Source organism: Triticum dicoccoides, chromosome 7A (genome assembly GCF_002162155.2).
Source record: "Triticum dicoccoides isolate Atlit2015 ecotype Zavitan chromosome 7A, WEW_v2.0, whole genome shotgun sequence".
Classification (NCBI taxonomy): domain Eukaryota; kingdom Viridiplantae; phylum Streptophyta; class Magnoliopsida; order Poales; family Poaceae; genus Triticum; species Triticum dicoccoides.
Genome location: NC_041392.1, coordinates 721516397 through 721543487, shown reverse-complemented (window position 1 = coordinate 721543487; position 27091 = coordinate 721516397). Strand labels below are relative to the sequence as shown.

Genomic DNA, 27091 nt, shown 5'->3' with positions numbered 1-27091 from the left:
CACCATCGCTGTCTTCAGTTACTCGGCCGTCTGTTTGCTAGGTGATTCGCTTTCATTGCATCCTCATCATGTAAGAGCCTCCCCAGCCGCGTCCCAATAGGCCCCGCCAGGCCATCTTTTAACGCCGGCGTCCAAAAAAATGATCCAGTCGCGTTCACAGAAGCCCGTTTGTCGTCAGTTTGGTCCGAAACGAGCGCCGGCGGACCCAGGCCGAATCCGGCGCGCCCGGAAAACTGATTTTGGCGCGAATGGGAATGGGTCCGCCGAGTCAGCGACACGCCGCTTCGTCGTCCTCATTGCCTCGGTTTCCGCAGGAATCAACGCCAAGGCTGCCGCGCTGCCACGCCGGCCAATCTCCATTGTTGCCTCACAGGCGGTGCAGTGAAGGCGCCGCGACGCGCGTCCCGCCTGCTCCAGCCGCGCATCACCCGGCATGCAGACTCTCACCGCCCCGCTTCGGCTATAAAAGCCGACCTCCCCGCCGATGAACGCCACAGTCGCCACAACTCGCTTTCTCTCTCGTCTCGTCTCACCACAGAATCCACTCTTCCCCCTCTTCCCCCGCCGACGAGCAATGGCTGAGCGGTACCCCGGCGACGCCGCAGCGGCGAACAGCTTCAGCAGCCGCCATCTCCATGAGGACGAGGCGCGCCTACTCTACGAGGCCGACTATCCGGCACCCCCAAACATGCGGGTGTCGGGCTCGTGGAAGTTGAGCGCCGACGCGCCCCGGTACCCCCTGTGTCCATTGGGGCTGAACGGCGGGCCGAAACCGCCTACATCCGTTCGTCGCGGTCGGAGGAGCAGTGGAACGAGCCGAGGTATACCGCCGACAGCCACACGCTGTGGACGATGCACTTCGACCGCCGCCGCGAAGACCAGATCGCCTCCGCCAACGGCACCATCCCCCCGCAACACGCATCGAGACCGGCAACACGCTGCGCCTCGAGTACCCGACACGCCCGTCCTTCTCTCGCCCTCGTGGCAGCTCCTAGACGCCGCAGCGAATGGAGGCGGCAACCTCCTCGTCGTCGAGCTCCGGTTCGCTCTCCTCCGGGTAGCCGGCGCTCCGCCCCGTCAAGCCGGAGCTGCAGGAGACGCCGGTTGGGTGCCGCACCCGCAGCGGCGCCCTCGTCATCAACGAGGGTGACCGCCCCTCCCCGCGTTCCCTCCGCCTAGTCCGGCCGAAGACCAAGCCGGGGTTGCTCCTCGTCAAGAAGGAGCACGCGGAGATGGCCGCCGCCGACGAGACCGCCCTCAAGTGGGCGAAGGCGGATTACGTCCGCAAGCAGGTGGCGCGCCAGCGCCGGGCCCATGAGGAGATCAAGGTCCGGCGTCGCGGACGTGAGGAGGGCGTCGTCGTTGTCCTCGACAGTGACGAGAAGGACGTGCCTGGGCCGTCCACCCCCCCTGCGCATCGGCGGCTCTGGTCAGGGGGGCAGCAGGGACACCGGCGGCTCCGGTGGGACGCAGGGCGGTGACAATGACGACGACAAGGACGGCGGCGACTACACCCAGTTCTACAGGATCCTCGGCATGTAGAAGGCAGGCGGCAGCCGCGGCGTAATAGGGCTAGGCGTAGTTTGTTTGTTTTCTGTTTTTTGTACAAATTTGAATGAAAAGTCGCCGAGTTTCCTCCGAGTTGGGGCGCCCTGGGGGCGACGTGGGGGCGACGACTGGGGACGCAATCGCCCCCACGCCGAAAGTAAGCGCCGGTTCGGCCCTAGACGACGCTTTTTGGGCGTCCCGGGGGCCGAACGGGCTGGAGATGCTCTAAGCATATGTGTGGCCACAACCATCCTCGTCCGCCTCCAAGTTGTTTTTTCTTCCATTTCTCCACAAGCAGGCTAGCAAGCACATTATTTGCTCCCACCACTATTGTCTTCCTCAACCTGCGCTCCTCTGTGTTCTTGCGAGCCCTCGCCTTCGCGTTCCAAGGGTGGAGCTCGTGGCCACCATGGTGGTCGGGCCACTGTTGTCCATCGTGAAGGACAAGGTGTCCAACAGCCTCCTCGCTCAGTACAAGGTGATGAAAGGCACGGAGGAGCAACATGAGATCCTGATGCACAACTGCCTGCAATCCTGGACATCATCGCCGACGCCGAGCAAGTGGCTTCCCATAGAGAAGGGACGGCTGCCTGGCTCCAGGCCATCAAGAAGGTGGCTTACCAGGCCAATGAAGTCTTCGACGAGTTCAAGTACGAGGCGCTTCGTCGCAAGGCCAAAAAGGAGGGACACTACAAGGAGCTTGGCTTTGATGTGGTAAAACTCTTTCCCACCCACAACCGTTTTGTGTTCCGTAACAGGATGGGAAGAAAGCTCCGCAAGATTGTGCAGGACATCGAGGTCCTTGTGACCGAAATGAACGCCTTTGGCTTTAAGTATCAGCAACAGCCGCCGGTATCCAGTCAGTTGCGGCGGACGGATCATGCTAGCACTGACCCAGAGGAAATCAAGAAAATCATCATCGAATCTAGAGCCAACGATCAGAAGAAAATTGTTGATATACTAGTTGGGCAAGCTAACAATGCAGATCTCACGGTTGTTCCCATCGTTGGAATGGGCGGTCAGGGCAAGACCACGTTAGCACAACTTGTGTACAATGACCCAAAAATTCAAAAGTATTTCGATTTGCTGCTATGGGTGTGTTTCTCTGACTGCTTTGATGTGGATTCTCTGGCAAAAAGTATAGTTGAAGCAGCTCCTAAGAAGAAGAGTGATAGGAAAGAAGCAGATGCTTCCATGAAAAAGAAAATACCACTGGATATCCTTCAGAATGTGGTGAGTGGGCAACGGTACCTCCTTGTATTGGATGATGTCTGGGCACGACAGGTTCAGATTTGGACACAGCTCAAGGCCCGTCTTGAATATGGTGGCATGGGTAGTGTGGTCTTGACAACTACTCGTGACGAACGAGTGGCTGGAATAATGCACACTATTGAAGCTTACAATCTCAAAGCTTTGGATGATAAATTCATAAAGAAAATCATCGAGACAACAGCATTCAGTCGTTTCAAGAAGGCAGAGAAAAGGCCCACCGAGTTGGTAGATATGGTTGATGAGATTGTGAAGAGATGTGTTGGTTCTCCTTTAGCTGCAACAGCACTAGGCTCTGTACTGTGCACCAAGACCAGTAAGGAAGAATGGGAGGCTATATCAATCAGAAGCAGCATTTGCACCGAGGAGACAGGAATCTTATCAATACTCAAGCTCAGTTACAATGACTTGCCGTCGCATATGAAGCAATGCTTTGCTTTTTGTGCTGTATTTCCCAAAGATTACGAGATTGATGTGGACAAGCTGATCCAACTATGGATTGCACATGGTTTCATACAGGAAAAGCAAGTTTGTCTTGAAACCATTGGCAAACAAATTTTCAGTGAGCTGGACTCAAGGTCATTCTTTCAAGATGTGAAACAAGTCCAAGCCACATCCATAGAAATTAGATTCACCAAGGCATATTATTCCAAAACTACTTGTAAAATCCATGACCTTATGCATGATGTTGCACACTATCTATAATGGAAAAGGAATGTGCCCATGTAACTGAGGAACCTAGTCAGGGTGAGTGGCTTCCAAACACTGCTCGTCATCTATTTTTGTCATGCAAGGAACCAGGAAGAAAATTGAACGTTTCTCTCCAGAAAAGCTCTCCAGCTATCCAAACTCTTCTATGTGATGGTCTTTTGCAATGTTTGTTGCAGCATTCATCAAAATACAGTCCTTTGCAAGCATTAAAGCTCAATGTATATATAAGATCATTTCCGCTGAAACCAAAGCATCTACATCATCTGAGATACCTAGATCTCTCAAGAAGTTTTATCAAAGAGCTTCCTGAAGATATGAGCATTCTCTACAACCTTCAAACACTGAACCTCTCTGGCTGCAGTGCTCTTGTTGAACTTCCAAGACAAATGAAGTATATGACTGCCCTCCGTCACCTTTACACTCATGGTTGTGTACAGTTGAAGAGCATGCCTAGAGACATCAGAAACCTCACATCCCTATGCACACTTGCATGTTTTGTAGCAGGTAGTGGCTCCAATTGCAGTAATGTGGGAGAGCTCTGTCCTTTAAACCTTGGCGGTCTATTAGAGCTATATTTGAAGGAAATATGCCCTAGAGGCAATAATAAAGTTATTATTTATTTCCTTATATCATGATAAATGTTTATTATTCATGCTAAAATCGTATTAACCGGAAACATAATACATGTGTGAATACATAGACAAACTTAGTGTCACTAGTATGCCTCTACTTGACTAGCTCGTTAATCAAAGATGGTTATGTTTCCCAACCATGAACAAAGTGTTGTTATTTGATTAACGAGGTCACATCATTAGTTGAATGATCTGATTGACATGACCCATTCCATTAGCTTAGCACCCGATCGTTTAGTATGTTGCTATTGCTTTCTTCATGACTTATACATGTTCCTATGACTATGAGATTATGCAACTCCCGTTTGCCGGAGGAACACTTTGTGTGCTACCAAACGTCACAATGTAACTGGGTGATTATAAAGGAGCTCTACAGGTGTCTCCAATGGTAGATGTTAAGTTGGCGTATTTCGAGAATAGGATTTGTCACTCCGATTGTCGGAGAGGTATCTCTGGGCCCTCTCGGTAATGCACATCACATAAGCCTTGCAAGCATTGCAACTAATGAGTTAGTTGCGGGATGATGTATTACGGAACGAGTAAAGAGACTTGCTGGTAACGAGATTGAACTAGGTATTGGATACCGACGATCGAATCTCGGGCAAGTAACATACCGATGACAAAGGGAACAACGTATGTTGTTATGCGGTCTGACCGATAAAGATCTTCGTAGAATATGTAGGAGCCAATATGGGCATCCAGGTCCCGCTATTGGTTATTGACCGGAGACGTGTCTCGGTCATGTCTACATTGTTCTCGAACCGTAGGGTCCGCACGCTTAACGTTACGATGACAGTTATTATGAGTTTATGCATTTTGATGTACCGAAGATTGTTCGGAGTCCCGGATGTGATCATGGACATGACGAGGAGTCTCTAAATGGTCGAGACATAAAGATTGATATATTGGAAGCCTATGTTTGGATATCGGAAGTGTTCCGGGTAAAATCGGGATTTTACCGGAGTACCGGGAGGTTACCGAAACCCCCCGGGAGCTATATGGGCCTTAGTGGGTTTTAGTGGAAAGGAGAAAGGGGCAGCCCAAGGTGGGCTGCGCGCCTCCCCCCTCCCCTAGTCCTATTAGGACAAGGAGAGGTGGCCGGCCCTCTCTCTCTCTTCCCCCCCTCGAGGAATCCTATTCCAATTAGGATTGGGGGGGGGGGGGAATCCTACTCCCAGAGGGAGTAGGACTCCCTTGGCGCGCCCTCCTTGGCCGGCCGCCCCCTCCCCCTTGGCTCCTTTATATACGGAGGCAGGGGGGCACCCTAGGACACACAAGTTGATCCTTGAGATCATTCCTTAGCCGTGTGCGGTGCCCCCTGCCACCATATTCCACCTCGATCATATTGTAGCGGTGCTTAGGCGAAGCCCTACGACGGTAGAACATCAAGATCGTCACCACGCCGTCGTGCTGACGGAACTCCTCCCCGACGCTTTGCTGGATCGGAGCCCGGGGATCGTCATGGAGCTGTACGTGTGCTAACAACTCGGAGGTGTCGGAGTAACGGTGCTTGGATCGGTCGGATCGGGAAGACGTACGACTACTTCCTCTACGTTGTGTCAACGCTTCCGCAGTCGGTCTGCGTGGGTACGTAGACTACACTCTCCCCTCTTGTTGCTATGCACCACCATGATCTTGCGTGTGCGTAGGAATTTTTTTGAAATTACTACGTTCCCCAACAGTGGCATCCGAGCCTAGGTTTTATATGTTGATGTTATATGCACGAGTAGAACACAAGTGAGTTGTGGGCGATATAAGTCATACTGCCTACCAGCATGTCATACTTTGGTTCAGCGGTATTGTTGGACGAGACGACCCAGACCAACATTACGCGTACGCTTACGCGAGACCGGTTCCCCCGACGTGCTTTGCACATAGGTGGCTTGCGGGCGACTGTCTCTCCAACTTTAGTTGAACCAAGTATGGCTACGCCCGGTCCTTGCGAAGGTTAAAACGGAGTCAAATTGACAAACTATCGTTATGGTTTTGATGCGTAGGTGAGATTGGTTCTTGCTTAAGCCCGTAGCAGCCACGTAAAACTTGCAACAACAAAGTAGAGGACGTCTAACTTGTTTTTGCAGGGCATGTTGTGATGTGATATGGTCAAGGCATGATGATGAATTTTATTGTATGAGATGATCATGTTTTGTAACCGAGTTATCGGCAACTGGCAGGAGCCATATGATTGTCGCTTTATTGTATGCAATGCAATCGCGATGTAATGCTTTACTTTATCACTAAGCGGTAGCGATAGTCGTGGAAGCATAAGATTGGCGAGACGACAACGATGCTACGATGGATATCAAAGTGTCGCGCCGGTGACGATGGTGATCATGACGGTGCTTCGGAGATGGAGATCACAGGCACAAGATGATGATGGCCATATCATATCACTTATATTGATTGCATGTGATGTTTATCTTTTATGCATCTTATCTTGCTTTGACTGACGGTAGCATTATAAGATGATCTCTCACTAAATTATCAAGAAGTGTTCTCCCTGAGTATGCACCGTTGGCAAAGTTCGTCGTGCCCAGACACCACGTGATGATCGGGTGTGATAAGCTCTATGTCCATCTACAACGGGTGCAAGCCAGTTTTTGCACACGCAGAATACTCATGTTAAACTTGACGAGCCTAGCATATGCACATATGGCCTCGGAACACGGAGACCGAAAGGTCGAGCGTGAATCATATAGTAGATATGATCAACATAACGATGTTCACCATTGAAAACTACTCCATCTCACGTGATGATCGGTTATGGTTTAGTTGATTTGGATCACGTGATCACTTAGAGGATTAGAGGGATGTCTATCTAAGTGGGAGTTCTTAAGTAATTTGATTAATTGAACTTAAACTTATCATGAACTTAATACCTGATAGTATCTTGCTTGTTTATGTTGATTGTAGATAGATGGCTCGTGCTGTTGTTCCGTTGAATTTTAATGCGTTCCTTGAGAAAGCAAAGTTGAAAGATGATGGTAGCATTTACACGGACTGGGTCCGTAACTTGAGGATTATCCTCATTGCTGCTCAGAAGAATTACGTCCTGGAAGCACCGCTAGGTGCCAGGCCTGCTGCTAGAGCAACACCAGATGTTATGAACGTCTGGCAGAGCAAAGCTGATGACTACTCGATAGTTCAGTGTGCCATGCTTTACGGCTTAGAATCGGGACTTCAACGATGTTTTGAACGTCATGGAGCATATGAGATGTTCCAGGAGTTGAAGTTAATATTTCAAGCAAATGCCCGGATTGAGAGATATGAAGTCTCCAATAAGTTCTATAGCTGCAAGATGGAGGAGAACAGTTCTGTCAGTGAGCATATACTCAAAATGTCTGGGTATAATAATCACTTGATTCAGATGGGAGTTAATCTTCCAGATGATTGCGTCATTGACAGAATTCTCCAATCACTGCCACCAAGCTACAAGAACTTCGTGATGAACTATAATATGCAAGGGATGAATAAGACTATTCCCGAGCTCTTCGCAATGCTGAAAGCCGAGGAGGTAGAAATCAAGAAGGAGCATCAAGTGTTGATGGTTAACAAGACCACTAGTTTCAAGAAAAAGGGCAAAGGGAAGAAGAAGGGGAACTTCAAGAAGAACAACAAGCAAGTTGCTGCTCAGGAGAAGAAACCCAAGTCTGGTCCTAAGCCTGAAACTGAGTGCTTCTACTGCAAGCAGACTGGTCACTGGAAGCGAAACTGCCCCAAGTATTTGGCGGATAAGAAGGATGGCAAGGTGAACAAAGGTATATGTGATATACATGTTATTGATGTGTACCTTACTAGAGCTCGCAGTAGCACCTGGGTATTTGATACTGGTTCTGTTGCTAATATTTGCAACTCGAAACAGGGACTACGGATTAAGCGAACACTGGCAAAGGACGAGGTGACAATGCGCGTGGGAAATGGTTCCAAAGTCGATGTTATCGCGGTCGGCACGCTACCTCTACATCTACCTTCGGGGTTAGTATTAGACCTAAATAATTGTTATTTGGTGCCTGCGTTGAGCATGAACATTATATCTGGATCTTGTTTGATGCGAGACGGTTATTCATTTAAGTCAGAGAATAATGGTTGTTCTATTTATATGAATAAAATCTTTTATGGTCATGCACCTTTGAAGAGTGGTCTATTTTTTATGAATCTCGATAGTAGTGATACACATATTCATAATGTTGAAGCCAAAAGATGCAGAGTTGATAATGATAGTGCAACTTATTTGTGGCACTGCCGTTTAGGTCATATCGGTGTAAAACGCATGAAGAAACTCCATACTGATGGGCTTTTAGAACCACTTGATTATGAATCACTTGGTACTTGCGAACCGTGCCTCATGGGCAAGATGACTAAAACACCGTTCTCCGGCACTATGGAGAGAGCAACAGATTTGTTGGAAATCATACATACAGATGTATGTGGTCCGATGAATATTGAGGCTCGTGGCGGATATCGTTATTTTCTCACCTTCACAGATGATTTAAGCAGATATGGGTATATCTACTTAATGAAACATAAGTCTGAAACAATTGAAAAGTTCAAAGAATTTCAGAGTGAAGTTGAAAATCATCGTAACAAGAAAATAAAGTTTCTACGATCTGATCGTGGAGGAGAATATTTGAGTTACGAGTTTGGTGTACATTTGAAAAATTGTGGAATAGTTTCGCAACTCACGCCACCCGGAACACCATAGCGTAATGGTGTGTCCGAACGTCGTAATCGTACTTTATTAGATATGGTGCGATCTATGATGTCTCTTACAGATTTAACGCTATCATTTTGGGGTTATGCTCTAGAGACGGCCGCATTCACGTTAAATAGGGCACCATCAAAATCCGTTGAGACGACACCTTATGAACTATGGTTTGGCAAGAAACCAAAGTTGTCGTTTCTTAAAGTTTGGAGCTGCAATGCTTATGTGAAAAAGCTTCAACCTGATAAGCTCGAACCCAAATCGGAGAAATGTGTCTTCATAGGATACCCAAAGGAGACTGTTGGGTACACCTTCATCACAGATCCAAAGGCAAGACATTCGTTGCTAAGAATGGATCCTTTCTAGAGAAGGAGTTTCTCTCGAAAGAAGTGAGTGGGAGGAAAGTAGAACTTGACGAGGTAACTGTACCTGCTCCCTGTTTGGAAAGTAGTACATCACAGAAAACTGTTTCAGTGACACCTACACCAATTAGTGAGGAAGCTAATGATGATGATCATGAAACTTTAGATCAAGATACTACTGAACCTCGTAGATCAACCAGAGTGAGATCCGCACCAGAGTGGTACGGTAATCCTGTTCTGGAAGTCATGCTACTAGATCATGATGAACCTACGAACTATGAAGAAGCGATGGTGAGCCCAGATTCCGCAAAATGGCTTGAAGCCATGAAATCTGAGATGGGATCCATGTATGAGAACAAAGTATGGACTTTGGTTGACTTGCCCGATGATCGGCAAGCAATTGAGAATAAATGGATCTTCAAGAAGAAGACTGACGCTGACGGTAATATTACTGTCTATAAAGATTGACTTGTCGCAAAAGGTTTTCGACAAGTTCAAGGGGTTGACTACGATGAGACTTTCTCACCCGTAGCGATGCTTAAGTCTGTCCGAATCATGTTAGCGATTGCTGCATTTTATGATTATGAAATTTGGCAGATGGATGTCAAAACTGCATTCCTGAATGGATTTCTGAAAGAAGAGTTGTATATGATGCAACAGGAAGGTTTTGTCGATCCAAAGGGAGCTAACAAAGTATGCAAGCTCCAGCGATCCATTTATGGCCTGGTGCAAGCCTCTCGGAGTTGGAATAAACGCTTTGATAGTGTGATCAAAGCATTTGGTTTTATACAGACTTTCGGAGAAGCCTGTATTTACAAGAAAGTGAGTGGGAGCTCTGTAGCATTTCTGATATTATATGTGGATGACATATTACTGATTGGAAATGATATAGAATTTTTGGATAGCATAAAGGGATACTTGAATAAGAGTTTTTCAATGAAAGACCTCGGTGAAGCTGCTTACATATTAGGCATAAAGATCTATAGAGATAGATCAAGGCGCTTAATTGGACTTTCACAAAGCACATACCTTGACAAGATTTTGAAGAAGTTCAAAATGGATCAAGCAAAGAAAGGGTTCTTGCCTGTGTTACAAGGTGTGAAGTTGAGTCAGACTCAATGCCCGACCACTGCAGAAGATAGAGAGAAAATGAAAGATGTTCCCTATGCTTCAACAATAGGCTCTATCATGTATGCAATGCTGTGTACCAGACCTGATGTGTGCCTTGCTATAAGCTTAGCAGGGAGGTACCAAAGTAATCCAGGAGTGGATCACTGGACAGCGGTCAAGAACATCCTGAAATACCTGAAAAGGACTAAGGATATGTTTCTCGTATATGGAGGTGACAAAGAGCTCACCGTAAGAGGTTACGTTGATGCAAGCTTTGACACTGATCCGGACGATTCTAAATCGCAAACCGGATACGTGTTTACATTAAATGGTGGAGCTGTCAGTTGGTGCAATTCTAAACAAAGCGTCGTAGCGGGATCTACATGTGAAGCGGAATACATAGCTGCTTCGGAAGCAGCAAACGAAGGAGTCTGGATGAAGGAGTTCATATCCGATCTAGGTGTCATACCTAGTGCATCGGGTCCAATGAAAATCTTTTGTGACAATACTGGTGCAATTGCCTTGGCAAAGGAATCCAGATTTCACAAGAGGACCAAGCACATCAAGAGACGCTTCAATTCCATCCGGGATCTAGTCCAGGTGGGAGACATAGAGATTTGCAAGATACATACGGATCTGAATGTTGCAGACCCATTGACTAAGCCTCTTCCACGAGCAAAACATGATCAGCACCAAGGCTCCATGGGTGTTAGAATCGTTACTGTGTAATCTAGATTATTGACTCTAGTGCAAGTGGGAGACTGAAGGAAATATGCCCTAGAGGCAATAATAAAGTTATTATTTATTTCCTTATATCATGATAAATGTTTATTATTCATGCTAGAATTGTATTAACCGGAAACATAATACATGTGTGAATACATAGACAAACTTAGTGTCACTAGTATGCCTCTACTTGACTAGCTCGTTAATCAAAGATGGTTATGTTTCCTAACCATGAACAAAGTGTTGTTATTTGATTAACGAGGTCACATCATTAGTTGAATGATCTTATTGACATGACCCAGTCCATTAGCTTAGCACCCGATCGTTTAGTATGTTGCTATTGCTTTCTTCATGACTTATACATGTTCCTATGACTATGAGATTATGCAACTCCCGTTTGCCGGAGGAACACTTTGTGTGCTACCAAACGTCACAACGTAACTGGGTGATTATAAAGGAGCTCTACAGGTGTCTCCAATGGTAGATGTTGAGTCGGCGTATTTCGAGAATAGGATTTGTCACTCCGATTGTCGGAGAGGTATCTCTGGGCCCTCTCGGTAATGCACATCACATAAGCCTTGCAAGCATTGCAACTAATGAGTTAGTTGCGGGATGATGTATTACGGAACGAGTAAAGAGACTTGCTGGTAATGAGATTGAACTAGGTATTGGATACCGACGATCGAATCTCGGGCAAGTAACATACCGATGACAAAGGGAACAACGTATGTTGTTATGCGGTCTGACCGATAAAGATCTTCGTAGAATATGTAGGAGCCAATATGGGCATCCAGGTCCCGCTATTGGTTATTGGCCGGAGACGTGTCTCGGTCATGTCTACATTGTTCTCGAACCGTAGGGTCCGCACGCTTAACGTTACGATGACAGTTATTATGAGTTTATGCATTTTGATGTACCGAAGATTGTTCGGAGTCCCGGATGTGATCATGGACATGACGAGGAGTCTCGAAATGGTCGAGACATAAAGATTGATATATTGGAAGCCTATGTTTGGATATCGGAAGTGTTCCGGGTAAAATCGGGATTTTACCGGAGTACCGGGAGGTTACCGGAACCCCCCGGGAGCTATATGGGCCTTAGTGGGTTTTAGTGGAAAGGAGAAAGGGGCAGCCCAAGGTGGGCTGCGCGCCTCCCCCCTCCCCTAGTCCTATTAGGACAAGGAGAGGTGGCCGGCCCCCTCTCTCTCTTTCCCCCCTCGAGGAATCCTATTCCAACTAGGATTGGGGGGGGGGGGGAATCCTACTTCCAGAGGGAGTAGGACTCCCTTGGCGCGCCCTCCTTGGCCGGCCGCCCCCTCCCCCTTGGCTCCTTTATATACGGAGGCTGGGGGGCACCCTAGGATACGCAAGTTGATCCTTGTGATCGTTCCTTAGCCGTGTGCGGTGCCCCCTGCCACCATATTCCACCTCGATCATATTGTAGCGGTGCTTAGGCGAAGCCCTGCGACGGTAGAACATCAAGATCGTCACCACGCCGTCGTGCTGACGGAACTCCTCCCCGACGCTTTGCTGGATCGGAGCCCGGGGATCGTCATCGAGCTGTACATGTGCTAAGAACTCGGAGGTGCCGGAGTAACGGTGCTTGGATCGGTCGGATCGGGAAGACGTATGAGTACTTCCTCTACGTTGGGTCAACGCTTATGCAGTCGGTCTGCGTGGGTACGTAGACTACACTCTCCCCTCTCGTTGCTATGCATCACCATATCTTGCGTGTGCGTAGGAAAATGTTTGAAATTACTACGTTCCCCAACAATATTATCTAGCAAAAGTGACAGAAGAAGATGCAGAAGCGGCAAACCTCGTGAATAAGCAGGACCTAAGAGAATTGACTCTAGGATGGACCCGTGGACAATATCATTATAAGGAAACTAGTTGTGCGGATGATGCAAGAGTCCTGGCCAAACTCAAACCTCATGATGGGCTGCATGCTATAAGCATATTGTATTATGGGAAATAGATAATGATGAGATGCATAGTGAAAACATAATAATCTTTCCTCGGCTTGAGAAGTTACGTATTATTGGCTGTACAAAGTTGACAGCATTGCCAGGACGCCCGTCCTTCCCTGAGCTCCAGAACGCTTGTATCAGATATTGTCCAGATTTGATAATCACAGCTGAATCACCAAAGCTCAGTGTATTAAACATGGACGGAAGTGAGGTAAAGTTGTTCCGGTGGTTATCTAGACATATGACTTCATTGACCAATCTGGAACTAGAGAGCACTGCGTACAGAGCCACCCCGGAGGCTCAGTATGGATTGAGGGAAGTGTTGGATGTCAAGGAAAAATTGAATGATGATGATATACCCCTGACAGTTTTGGTGTTAAAGAGCTTAAAATCAAGTATAACAGAGCTATGTGCATGTTTTGTACACCTTCAAGATTTGTCAATTAATTTCTGTGATGCACTCATCCACTGGCCAGAAAGAGAGTTCCAAGGATTAGTATCCTTGAGGAAGCTTCAGATTAGCTTCTGCAATAATCTGATTGGATATGCACCAGATTCTGCCGAGCCATCAACATCATCAGAAACGAGTCAACTCCTGCCAAGTCTAGAGTCTCTGGTGATAAAGGCATGCCACAGGTTGGTTGAGGTCTTCAACGTACCTCCATCTCTCAGGAGAATGAAAATTGAACATTGTGAAATGGTTGAGTCCCCATTCGGCAGGAGGCTGCAGCAAGGACAGTCAGCATTGTCCATTCATCAACAGTCATCCAGTATGCCTGAGGTGTCATCATCATCGCCCGGAGCAGTGCCAGAGCATTTAGAAGAACTAACACTAATTATGTGTTATGGCTTAACAGGGGTCCTCCATCTCCATCCGTCCCTCAAGGAGCTAGTAATTCGTCGCTGCGGTGGGTTGACATCTCTGGAATCCCGCTCGGGAGAGCTCCCATCGCTGAAGCACCTCAGTCTTTCTGAATGCCTTACGCTGTCATCCCTACCGGATGAGCCAGTATCATACTTACTTCTCGAATATCTTGGCATTAGCTACTGCCCTGATCTGAAGACGCTCCCTGCAAGCCTGCAAAAACTGCTGGGCAAAATTGACAGGGAATATGTAGATGCTCATCATTATGGAAGTAAGCGCGCATTATACAATTACTTCCTCTATTACTTACTAGTGAGTACTTAATGCACTATCTAGATAATGGTAATATCATCACTAGTAGGACAACAGAAAACTGGTTGTTTCTTCAACCTAAATTCGTCATTTCTTAATTTATTGATGCCCCTTTAAGTGTAAGTTTTTACATGATTAATCTATGCGGATAAGCCTATACTGCTGAAACCGAAGACATGGAAATATGCCATCCGCAGAGATTAGAGAGCTATGAGCAGAATCACAAGAATACCAATACCAGTATGGAAGTTGTCATGCAGGTTGTGATCTAGAAGTATGCCTATCACTGCTGGAACTCTTTAACTGTTATTTTTTTAGCAAAAATAAACTTAAAATCTGATACCTTTTTGCAGAACTGTTCCAACACATGGTGTTGCAAGCCTCGGAAGGATCCTGAAAGCGCCCCTATAATACTATTTGGCTATCATTCCGTTCCCAGAAAGAGATCTTGTATGGATAATCTCTGTTTACCTGGAGTTGTATTTATATTTTCCACCTCTGTTTACCTAGGGCTGTATGTATCATCGTATTTCTTTCCGAGAAAAAGTTTTGTAAAAAAATCTGTTGCAGTTTCCCTGTTTTATTTATGGACTTGTACAATATAGAGTACCAAGATTTACAGTCAATATTCTGTTTACCATGTACTATAACACTGACCATCATATATGGTATCTGAAGCTGTCGGTTTGCCCTCATAACTCTGCACTAGAAGTATTGTTCGCTAGTGATGTTTGGAACTTTGGTATGCCTTGCCGTTGCGACCCACTTCATATTTTTAGTACTATAAATTGGATTGCACAAGGGGTCGAGCCTTGTAGTGATGAAACGCTCTGTGGCAACTTCTTGAGTCGTCACAATTTCCACCTGAATCTCTTTAGGCGTGAACTGGGCAAGGCTGAACCTGGTCTCTTTTTGTTCCTCCACCCTGCTGCTGCACCCTCATTTCTCCCTCTTCTCGATGCACCGGGTCGGTCAACCCAATTGTGTTCTGAACTGATTTCACCCTTCTTTGTGCCTACCAGACCAAAGCAATGTGTGTCTAACTTGTGGGGACATGTGTTATCATGACCATCGGAGCCATTAAAGGATTGGAATAAGGTTTTCTTACATGAAAATGCTTTCAACACCAGACAAATTCGATCATATTAATTTGACTAGCGGGTCAAGTAGTTGGTGTTAAGTCATTCTAGGTTTTTTTCTTTTTTGTTGAGAAATTGACTTCTCTTGAAGAAAGGTTCGAAATTGGACCCCAGTTGGATATATTCTGGGGTTGCCTCTCCGGTGCCACTTTTATACTTACATTGGTTTTCAACCTTTTCATCTATGTGTGGCTTTATGTTTTTTATTAGATCAACATGAAAAATATGATATCGACGCAATTAAGGTCATCTAACTCCTTTTTTGAGGGGGGCGTAAGTTTTTTTTTTTTTTGAGACAAGAGGGGGACGTAAGTTTTTTTTTTGAGACAAGAGGAGGAGATGAGGCAGAGGACAGGGGAGGGAGGGAGGTAGCCTCTTCAAGGCCAGCTCACATCGGGGGAGGAAGATGACGGCGCCCAGCCGCCGTCGTCGTCCGGCGCCACCGTCCCCGTTCCTCTCCGCTTCTCCAGCAACCGTCCGGAGAGTGGGCACGCCGGAGACTGCGAGTGGTGGAGCAACCACGGGTGGGACGGGGGAGCGGCAGGAGCTGCCGGCGGCTCAGATTCAGGTAAGAACACTGAACCCAAGAATATTCTAGCAGCGGGCTACTGCATTTTTAGGTGACTTTCTGTTGAGTATTTTACCTCCACTGCATTTTCTACCGCATGACAGTGATGACAGACGGCAACATTTATCTAGATATAATATTAAGACACGGTTGTATATATATCCATGTTTTCCCCCATATCTCATGCTTCTGAAACCAAAACCATGCAATTGCAGCACTTGTCTGGATTTACGTATTCGTATCTGGTGTTTCGGGCACTGTTTATTGGTCCTATGTATTCCTTTAGTTACTTCTTCATGAATTCGTGTGCATGCTCGTAAAAGAAAGTTAATGTATACTCTCTCCATTTCAAAATAGATGACTCAACTTTGTACTATTTGGAACGGAGGGAGTAGCTTTCAAAAGTGTGAATTTAGTCAAGCAAACAGAGTGTTGAGTCTGTGAACAGGCCCAAACTTTAATTTATTACTGCTGCCCGTAAAAAACAACAGATAGCGCTGGGCTTTCAGTTGTTCAGCGGTGCTGGGCTTCCTAGGGTGCCTGGGAATTCAGATAGCACTGCCTCGTAAATCCCCACAGTGAGCGCCGGCGGGATCCTCAAGCCAAGCCGAACCGGAGGAGGAGGGGGCCATAGCGCCGCCCTCGCTCCTCTTTGCTTCTCCAGCATCCTCAAGACAAACGCATTCCAACATGTACGTCTCCGCTTCGAAATTCAAGTAGATACTTGCTAGCATTATTTGCCTCCATTTTCATTACAAGCAAGGAAGCAAGCACATGACTGTTAGGCTGCTTGTTCACCTTTATGTGCTTCACTGTGTTCTCTGCGTGCCAATGGCATAGTGGACGCCAATTGTAAAAAGACTCGGAGGGTGCTTGGATAAAAGGGACTATTTTTAGTCTGACTAAAAATAGTCTATTTTAGAGGCTAAAGTTCCAAGCACCCCTGACTAAAGAGAGGCTAGGACTAGTCTTAAGGCTAAAATCTTTTAGTCATGGGAAACCTACTAAAATATGTATTAGCTCTCTCTCTCCTCATTTAATTCCTCTCCTTAGTTCTGGATTGGAGGGTTTGGAGGATAATAAATGCTTAATAACTAAATTTTAGTCTCTTTAGTACTTGGATCCAAGCATGGGTGAGACTAGCAAGTTTTAGTCCCACTACTTTTAGTCATGGGACTAAAACGTATCCAAGCATGCTCTCGGTTTCTTCGCCTCTGGCATTAGCATTGGCAACAAACAGTAAAAAGTAATTATCCTGTAGGCAGCCAGCTGGCCTCGTTAGCATAAATATATTACTGACATGGTCCCTTTCATAATAGTATTGCGTATTATTGGGAAGCATCACAGCATCACGTTCCTGCACACTAATCTGTGTGATGCAGCATGGCTACTAACATTTGTCTAGATAGCGCAGCAACGCGCTCACACTTGCAAATAGATGTAGCCCTGACCGATGACCGTTGTTGAAGGCGCTGCCATTGGGCGCCAAGAAAACAATTTTCCTGAAAAGATGCTACTCGAAAGCAGTGATGTTTTATTAAGTACGAGTATCTAGAACACTACAACTGTCATTTGTATATTGTGCTAGTGAGGAAACCAAGCACATCCACATGTAATACCTCTTCCTGTAAGTGAATAGTAGCTAGCATTTGCTTCCATCTTCCTCGCAACCAAGCAAGCGCATCTTGGGGGGAAACCCTAGCCGCCGCCCCTCGTACTCCTTCGTCGCCCTCTCTCCCCCCGCCGCCACCGCACAGCGCCGCCGGGCAAAGACCGGCCGGCGTTGGTGGCGGCGGGGATCTTGCCCCTCTCCTCGCGATGGGCGTCCGGCGCGGGACGGCGCGGCGCGAGATGGCGCTGGGCTGGGCGGGGCCCAGCGGCGCAGCGGAGGGCGTGCTGGGTGGCGGCGCTCCTGCCTGGCGGCGGTGCAGCTGCGGCTCCAGGCCTCTCCAACGCGCGGCGGCTATGGCTTCTCTCGCGGCGGCGCGAGGTATCCCGGCGGCGGCTTGGCGGCGTGGCGCGGCGGAGCTCTGGCGATGACTCGGCGGCAGGCTGGAGGGCTAGGCACCGTCCAGTAGTGCTGCCTCCGCGGTGGTTGCGGCTTGGGGCCCTGGACCCCGATCCGATCTGGATCTGGTGGTGCCGGGGTCTGGGCCATGGCGGCTGGCGAGGCAGGGGTTTCGTCGGGGCTTGTCGGCCTCTAGGCACCATGGGGGTGCCGGCGGCGACGCGTGCCCGGCGTGGTGACACTGGTGGACGTGGTGGTCATCTTCTTCCCGAGATGGCCGGCCAGAGGCTTGGTGATCGGATCTCGAGATCCATCATCTTGTCCCGGCTGCGAGTAGGGGAGACATGGTTGCCGGTGAAAACCGAGCCGACGGCAGGCGATGGCTGCGTTCTCGCCGTTACCTTGATGAAGGCATCTTCGTGTAACTTTTGTCGACCCACTCGTGCTGCTCCGGGGGAAACCCTAGGATCTGGTGTTCCAGATCGGACGATGGCGGCACTGCGGTGTCGTTTCTCTCTTGGGAGCATCGTTTGCGGAGCAGCGCTAGATGTCAGAGGCAGGAGGTGGAGCGGCTTCGTCTTGCACGGAGATTCGGTGGTGATGTCAAGTCATGCCTGACCGACAGGTGCTACGCTTTGTCATGCCTGGTCGGCAGGTGCTACGCACGACAGATCTACCAAGGACTTCAAGCTGTGTCGGCTGGTGATACCTGGCAGCATGGCGCTGAGGTGTATCAGTGGCGACCGCGACGTGCTCAGCTGTGTGCGCGCAGGGAGGAGGTGCCGTTTGGCGCCGTGGTGGCGTCGACGATAGCTAGACCGAGCAAGGTTGATGCATCAGTACAGTTCTGAAGATGGAGCGGTGGTAGTTGGCGGCGGCGACATCTGAGTGCACGCCGGACCGGTGAGACCCATGCCGGCAGGCGTCCTGGATGGGTTCTCAGGTCTTAGATGTTAGGTTTGGCTGCGATGTCTGTTTGGTATTAGGCCCAGGCTATCTGCGCCCCTTCATCAGTTAGATAGAGGTGCTTAGACGGCGGCTTTAGTCTTACTGTTGTATTACTTTGTAAAGGCCGTATGCATTGTCCAGATGCAGAGGCCGGGGGTCATCCTCCTTTTCTAAAAAAAAGCAAGCGCATCTTGCACAGACCATTTTCTTATCCACTCGCACTGCACTTGACCTTCTCTGTGTTCTTGGTGTTCCGATGGCGGCGGTGGTGGCCACCATGGTGGTCGGACCACTGCTCAAAATCGTGATGGGGAAGGCGTCCAACTACCTCCTTGACAAGTACAGGGTGTTGAAGGGCATGGAGGAGCAACATGAGATCCTGATGCGCAAACTGCCTGCCATCTTGGACATCATCACCGATGCCGAGCAGGCGGCAGCCCACAGAGAAGGGGCAGCGGCCTGGCTCCAGGCCGTCAAGAAGGTGGCTTACGATGTGAATGAAGTCTTTGACGAGTTCAAGTACGAGGCACTTCGTCGTGAAGCAAAAAGGAAGGGGCACTACAAGGAGCTTGGCTTCGATGTGGTAAAACTCTTTCCCACTCACAACCGTTTTGTATTCCGTAACAGGATGGGAAGAAAGCTCTGCAAGATTGTGCAGGCCATCGAGGTCCTTGTGACTGAAATGAATGCCTTTGGCTTTAAGTATCAACAACAACCGCCGGTATCCAGTCAGTTGCGGCGGACAGACCATGCTATCACTGACCCAGAGGAAATCAAGGAAATCATCAATGTATCCAGAGCCAATGATAAGACTGAAATTGTTAGTAGACTAGTTATGCAATCTAACAATGCAGATCTCACAGTTATTCCCATCGTTGGAATGGGGGGTCTGGGCAAGACCACATTTGCACAAGTTATCTATAATGTACCCGGAATTCAGAAGCACTTTGATTTGCTGCTATGGGTGTGTGTCTCTAACAACTTTGATGTGGATTCTCTGGCTACAAGAATAGTTGAAGCAGCTCCTGAGAAGAAGGATGATGGCACAAAAGAAACCGCTTCCAAGAAGAAGAAAACACCACTGGATAAACTTCAGGATTTGGTCAGCGGGCAAAGGTACCTCCTTGTACTTGATGATGTCTGGAATAAAGAGGTTTATAAATGGAAACAGCTTAAGGCCCGACTTCAACATGGTGGCATGGGTAGTGTGGTTTTGACAATAACTCGTGATGGTGGAGTTGCAGAAATGATGCGTACTGTTGAAGCATATAATCTCACAGCTTTGAAAGATCAATACATAAAGGAAATTATCAAGACAACAGCATTCAGCCAATTCAAGAAGGAAGAGGAAAGGTCTGCTGAGTTGGTGAATATGGTTGATAAGATTGTGGGGAGATGTTCTGGCTCTCCTTTAGCTGCAACAGCACTGGGCTGCATGCTGTCTACCAAGACCAGTAAGGAGGAATGGGAGACTGTATTAAGCAGAAGCAGCATTTGCACCGAGGAGAATGGAATCTTACCAATACTCAAGCTCAGTTACAACGACTTGTCGCCGCGTATGAAGCAATGTTTTGCTTTTTGTGCAATATTTCCCAAATATCACAAGATTGATGTGGACAAGCTGATCCAACTATGGATTGCACATGGCTTCATCCAGGAAAAGCAAGTTCGTCTTGAAACCATTGGCAAACAGATTTTCAATGAGCTGGCCTCAAGGTCATTCTTTCAGGATGTGGAACAAGTCCAAGCCACGGTCAAGGAAGTTGAAGACACCTGGTCGTGTTATTCCAGAACTACATGTAAAATTCACGATCTTATGCACGATGTTGCACTGTCTGTAATGGGAAAGGAATGTGTCTTGGCAACTGAGGAACAAGGCAAAATTGAATCTGTTGTCGCAACAGAGGAAACAAGTCAGAGTGAGTGGCTTCCAAACACTGCTCGTCATTTATTTTTGTCATGCAAGGAACCAGAAAGAAAATTGAATAGTTCTCTAGAGAAAAGCTCTCCAGCTATCCAAACTCTTCTATGTTATAGGTATATGAAAAGTTCGTTGCAACATTCATCAAAATACAGCTCTTTGCAAGCGTTACAGCTCTGTTCACAGAGAAGATCGTTTCCGCTGAAACCAAAACATCTGCATCACCTGAGGTACCTAGATCTCTCAAGAAGTAGATGTATCAAGGCACTTCCTGAAGATGTGAGCATTCTATACAACCTTCAAACGCTCTCTCTGGCTGTGAATCTCTTTGTAGACTTCCAAGACAAATGAAGTATATGACTTCCCTTTGTCACCTTTACACTCATGGTTGTCCAGAGCTTAAGTGCATGCCCACAGACGTCAGGAAACTCACATCCCTTCAGAGACTTACATGCTTTGTAGCAGGTAGTGACCCTAATTGTAGTAAGGTTGGAGAGCTTGGAAATTTAAACCTTGGTGGTCAACTAAAGCTACGTAATCTGGCAAACGTGACAGAAGTGGATGCAAAAGCAGCAAACCTTGTGAACAAGGAGCTAAGAGAACTGAGATTAACATGGACCTTCGGATGGAATTATTATAAATATAATACTAGCTGCCGGGATAATGAAGAGGATGCAAAAGTGCTCGAGAATCTCAAACCTCATGATGCACTACATGCCATAGGGATAGAGTCATATGGAGCCACCACCTTCCCAACATGGATGACTATGTTGCAAAACATTGTTGAGATCCATCTTTTCAGCTGTACAAAACTAGTATGGTTGTTCAGCGGTGTGTGTGATACATCGTTTGAATTTCCAAATTTGAAGGAGCTTATGCTAAACAGTCTTGTTTGTTTGGAGAGATGGTGGGAAATAGATAATGATGGGATGCAAGGAGAGGTGATGATGTTTCCTCTACTTGAGAAGCTGCATATTAGCAACTGTGTAAAGTTGAAAGCATTGCCAGGACATCCGACCTTCCCTAAGCTACAGAATGTTTGTATTAAGAATTGTCCAGGGTTGGCAACTACAGCTAAATCACCAAAGCTTAGTGTATTGAAGTTGGAAGGACGCGAGGTAGATTTGTTCTTGTGGGTGGCGAGACATATGACTTCATTGACCAATCTGGAACTGACTAGCATTGAACAGAGTACAACTTCAACGGGGGCTGAGAATAGTTTGAGGGAAGTGGTGAACATCAAGGAGAATGGGAATGCTCAAGACTTTCCTCTAGAAGTTTTGGTGTTAAAAGACTTTAAGTCAGGTATAAGTGTAACAGAGCTGTGTGCATGCTTTGTACACCTTCAAGATTTGTCAATTGCGAGGTGCCATACGCTCATCCACTGGCCAGAAAAATTGTTCGAAGGATTGGTATCCTTGAGGAAGCTTCATATTTGGCAATGCAATAATTTGACTGGATTTGCACAAGCTTCTGCTGAGCCATCAACATCATCAGAAACCAGTCAGCTCCTGCCACGTCTAGAGTCTCTGATGATATGGAGCTGTGAAAACTTGGTTGAGCTCTTCAACGTCCCTGCATCTCTCAGGACAATGACCATAAATAATTGCAGTAAGCTTGAGTCCATATCCGGCATGAAGCTGCAGCAGGGACAGTCAATATCATGGATTCATCAAGGGTCATCCAGGATAGAAGAAATATTATTACACCACTGTGATGGCTTAACAGGGGTTCTCTATTTTCCCCCGTCCCTCAAGAGACTAGACATTGCTGACTGTGATGGGTTGACATCTCTGGAATCCTGCTTTCCTGAGCTCCAATCCTTGAAGTTCCTCCAGCTTTGGGATTGCAAGACCCCGGAATCCCTACCGGATGTGCCGCAAGCATACTCATCTCTCCAATATCTTTCCATTAGACGCTGCCCTGGTCTGAAGACGCTCCCTGCAAGCCTGCAGCAACGCCTTGGCAGCATCCATGACAAATACGTAGATGCCCATCTTTATGGAAGTAAGCACGCAGCAATTACCTTCTCTATTACTACCTGCTAGCGGCTGTTAAATGTGCTATTTAGAATGATAATAGCATCACTAGTGTCTAGTAGCACGACAGAAGACTAGAGCAAGTTAAATTTTCCTTTATCCAAATTCGCCATTTCTTTAATGATTTTCCCCTAAGTGCAAGTTTTTACATTAATACTCTGTGCAGATAAGCCAAGGCCTATGCCTATGCTGCTGAAGCCCAAGACATGGAAGTATGTCTGCAAAGGTTGAACTACTGTTCCCAAAGACTTGGAGGAGGTCCTGTCTGCGAAGGTTGGTGATACTGAGAGATCAGATTTATTTTGAGGAAACAAATACATGACCTATGACTGTATGTTTGGCTTTGTTATTGCGTTGATCGTGTAAAAGCTTCTTTACAGAATTCTTCCAGCACATACAGACGGATGGGGAAGAAAGGTCACTTGGAGTAGAACTATTGTCTTGCAAGACCTGCCAGCGCCAGAATCAGTGATAGTTGTTGCCCTGTGTTGTTTTACGATGATGTTGCCATGTTGAGCACTTGAATCGCGAGATCAGTATGAACACTGTTGTCTATCATCCCAGATAGAGATCCTGTTTGAATAATTAGTACTCCCTCCGGAAACTAATATAAGAGCGTTTAGAATACTAAAATAGTGATCTAAACGCTCTTATATTAGTTTACAGAGGGAGTACTTGTAATTTTGTGCTTCTGTTTACCTACGGGCTGTTATATCATTGTGCTATTTCTTTCTCAACTGGCACGGCGGCATTCTGCCTTGGCACAGTCAGTGTTTATGGGGTCAAAACTCTGTCAGTATTTCCTTTGGGTGCCACGCCCATAAGAGGTTACTTAATAACTCGATTAGGGTATATGCCTATCTATCAGTCTCTGTACAACTATTTTGACTCGTACATACATGCACTGTTATTTACTTTTTTTTTTTTAGAAAAGGAGGATGACCCCCGGCCTCTGCATCTGGGCGATGCATACGACCACTTTATTAATTATTCTCACAAGATCTTACAAGGTAATACAACAGCAAGACTAAAGCCACCGTCTAAGCAACAACTGTCGCTACGCCTATCCAAATGATGAAGGGGCGCTGATAGTCTGGGCCTAATACCAAACAGACATCGCAGCCAAACCTAAACATCTAAGACCTGAGGTCCCAACCAGGACGCCTGCCTAGTATGGGGCACCTACCAGTCCGGCGCACTTCTCAACCAGGACGCTTGCCGGGTATGAGGCCGCCGCAGCCACCTGCCACGAGTCCATCTTTAGAGCTGTACTGTTGCATCTACCATGCCAGATCTCTCTGCCATCGACGTCACCACGACGCCAGACAGCGTCGTCCTCCTGCGCGAGTCCATCCTCCCACATCGAACTCCGAATCTGCACTGCGCCACGCCGTCAAGATCCGTCGCCATCAATGTATGGATGAAGCACCGCTCCACCAAAGAAACCGTCCGCTGGTCCCGCGAAGCAAGGCGTAGCACCAAGTAGAAGGCCGAAGCGCACCGCCACCACGCCACCAGCAGCCCCGCCACCAAGAGTTGTTCCCAGCCGCCGCCTTCAAGAAGGAGCACGACACCAGGGTGCCGTCGACGCCCAGACCAGGGGAACAAAAGCTTTCGCCATAGCTCGAGGAGGAGGCGGAAGGGAGAGGATCCAGCCCAAAGCCTTCAGGAAGGGGATCGGCGCCAAAGGCGTCGACTTTGGGGAGGCTGCCGCGCCAGCCAGGGGTTTCCCCCGGAACCTCACCCGCACGCCAGATCCACCAGGCCGGCCATAGGGGCAAGGACCGGCGCCAGCACGGATCGGGACAGATCGAAGCAGGGGCGGATCTTCTACATGGAGCCATGACGGATTGCGAGGAACCGCCACTGCGCCAGCGTCCGCAGCCCCCACACCGCCCGCGGCCGTGGGAGGCTGCCCACCAGAGCCCGCCAGCTGCACCGCGCCCATCGGCCGGGGCCGCCGCCCCGGGGAGCTAAGGCCCTCTGAGAGGAGGCGCCAGATCCCGCCGCCACCATCATTGGGGCCGAGAACCCTCCTCGGAGGCCCTCAGGCGGCGGCGGAGGGGGAAGCGCGGCACCTTGGTGGTGAAGAGATCGCTCGCGACAGTCTCTCCCAAACGACGCCTCCAAGGAGGTCACGACGTAGACGCCGCCGCCGCCCGCTTCGGAAGACCGAGGCAAAGATTTTCATCCGGAGAGCCAAATCCGTCATGATGTCGACGGAGCTCCACAACGACACCTCCAAGAAGGTAGACGACGCCAGTAGCGCCGCCGTCGTCGGCCTGACCATGGTCAAGGCAGTGCTTCGCCGGAGCTCCTCACCATATAACAGAACTTGCGGATCCAGAGCACCGGATGGCGTCGGGAACTCCCAGATCCGTCGCCGCCCAGCTCTGCAGACCGCAACCACCACCAGTCAGCACCGTCGCGTCCAGCTCCTCGTCCGCCACCTCGCCTGCATCGCCTTGAGCGGCCCCTGCAGGACCGCGCACCCCCGGCACGCCAAGACGCGACCCCGCCGCCGAAGCTCGCAGCCGAGCCCCCTCCACGCCCGCAGCGACCGCGCCACAGAAACCGCCCCGCCGCCGCCGTCGCCATCGGGCTTTGCCCGGCGACGACCTCCGGCGGCGGCGAGGGGAGGTGGGGAGGCAGGGGAGGTCCCCCGGCGGCTGGATCTGGGCGCCCCGGTGCGGCCGCAGGAGCCGCACGGGAGCGAGTTGTATGTATTCAGAAAAGCAGTTTCCTGAATTCAATAAGGTACCCCCCTCCGACCCCCTGTGCACTGTTATTTACTGGTCATCATATATATATATATATATATATACTCCCTTCGTTTCTAAATATAATTAAGTCTTTGTAGAGATTCCACTATGGACCACACACGGATGTATCTAGATGCATTTTAGAGTATAGATTCACCGAATAATCACGAGTGGACATGCGGCCACGCGCGGTCTTTATCCACGCCGCATGCTGCCGCATGATTTGTGCAACTCGAATACCCGTAGACCGTATAATGATCTCTGCCTTCCCATATAGCATTTGGTATAACTGTGTATTTGCATCTGACACACGCTGGTCTGCAAAGCAGTCAGGCATTAAACTGAGGCATGGGCCGCTAGCATCCCAGTCCCAACGGCTAGCTTGTCAATGCCCATCTCACTCAACCCTTCTCAGTTCTGCTTCCCCATTGCCCACAGCCTCACAAGCATGTGTTCCTCCAATCCCCAGCTTAGCTCCGCACCTCAGACGTCACACCACACCACCAACCAGATGCCACCGCTTCCTCTCATCTGTTGCCCGGAGTGCAATGCGGGCTACATGATCTAGTTCGTCTCAGGAACGGAAGAAAAAAACCATGGAGGCATTTCTACAAGTGCGAACGGCTTGGAGTAAGTTTTTCAAGATCCTTTCCACCCATCTCTCCACACGCCTTGCTATGCCTCTGTATTTTGTGTTTTTGCAGTACGGTGGATGCAGTTGTTGGAAGTGGGAGAACAAGTATATAGAGTACTTCAACGCATGGTGGGGACACCTCATTTCGCATGCATCGGTCTGTCGGCATGCATCACCGGTTGAACTGAATCTGAAGAACATTTTCATTCTGGGCGTCATGAGCTGCTCATGGTAGTACTGGCCCATGGCCATGATCTTCATGCACAAGCTCTGAAGCTATCCCCGTGTGATGGATTTGCTCCCATTGACGAATGAATACACCCAGCTGCCCTGCAACCCATAATGGCACCCAGCAAGCCAGTTAATGTGCAACTCCGACGTCCCACTAGAGGAGCCAGATCCAGAGCTCTCCCCGGCAAATGTTGGAACGCTGGGGGATTGAGACTAACGATAGATGATTACAAGTGTGTTCGACAAACAAAGCAATAAAAATCCGGCCACGCATGGGTTTTAAGCAGCTAACCTGTTTTCAGAACTCATCTCCACTTCCGCCCGTGTTTCTCCACGAGAGACTGCTCGTAGAAGATCTACAGTACAAGCCAATCCAGCACGCGCGGCTCTATTATGTGTACCCCAGCTCCTCAAGAGCATTTATTTCATCGCCAGAACCGTGAAGTGGGCTGCTAGCATTAAGGGTGTATCCATAAAAAAATTAATGCGACAGGCCAACCCCCCGGCGTATAGAGCGACGTATTCGGAAACCCTGGATAATAACACGCCAGGTATTGCGAGTGCGACTATAATAACTAGCAATCGCGACGCACTCACGGACGCACTGGATTACGGCATCGCGTAGCCGCATGTCC

General features: G+C 48.3%; 1 pseudogene; it reads left to right on the top strand.

The window, feature by feature from the left end:
* The first annotated feature begins 1957 nt into the window (after positions 1 to 1957).
* On the top strand, positions 1958 to 23301 carry LOC119334048 (annotated as a pseudogene).
* Positions 23302 to 27091: the final 3790 nt, after the last annotated feature.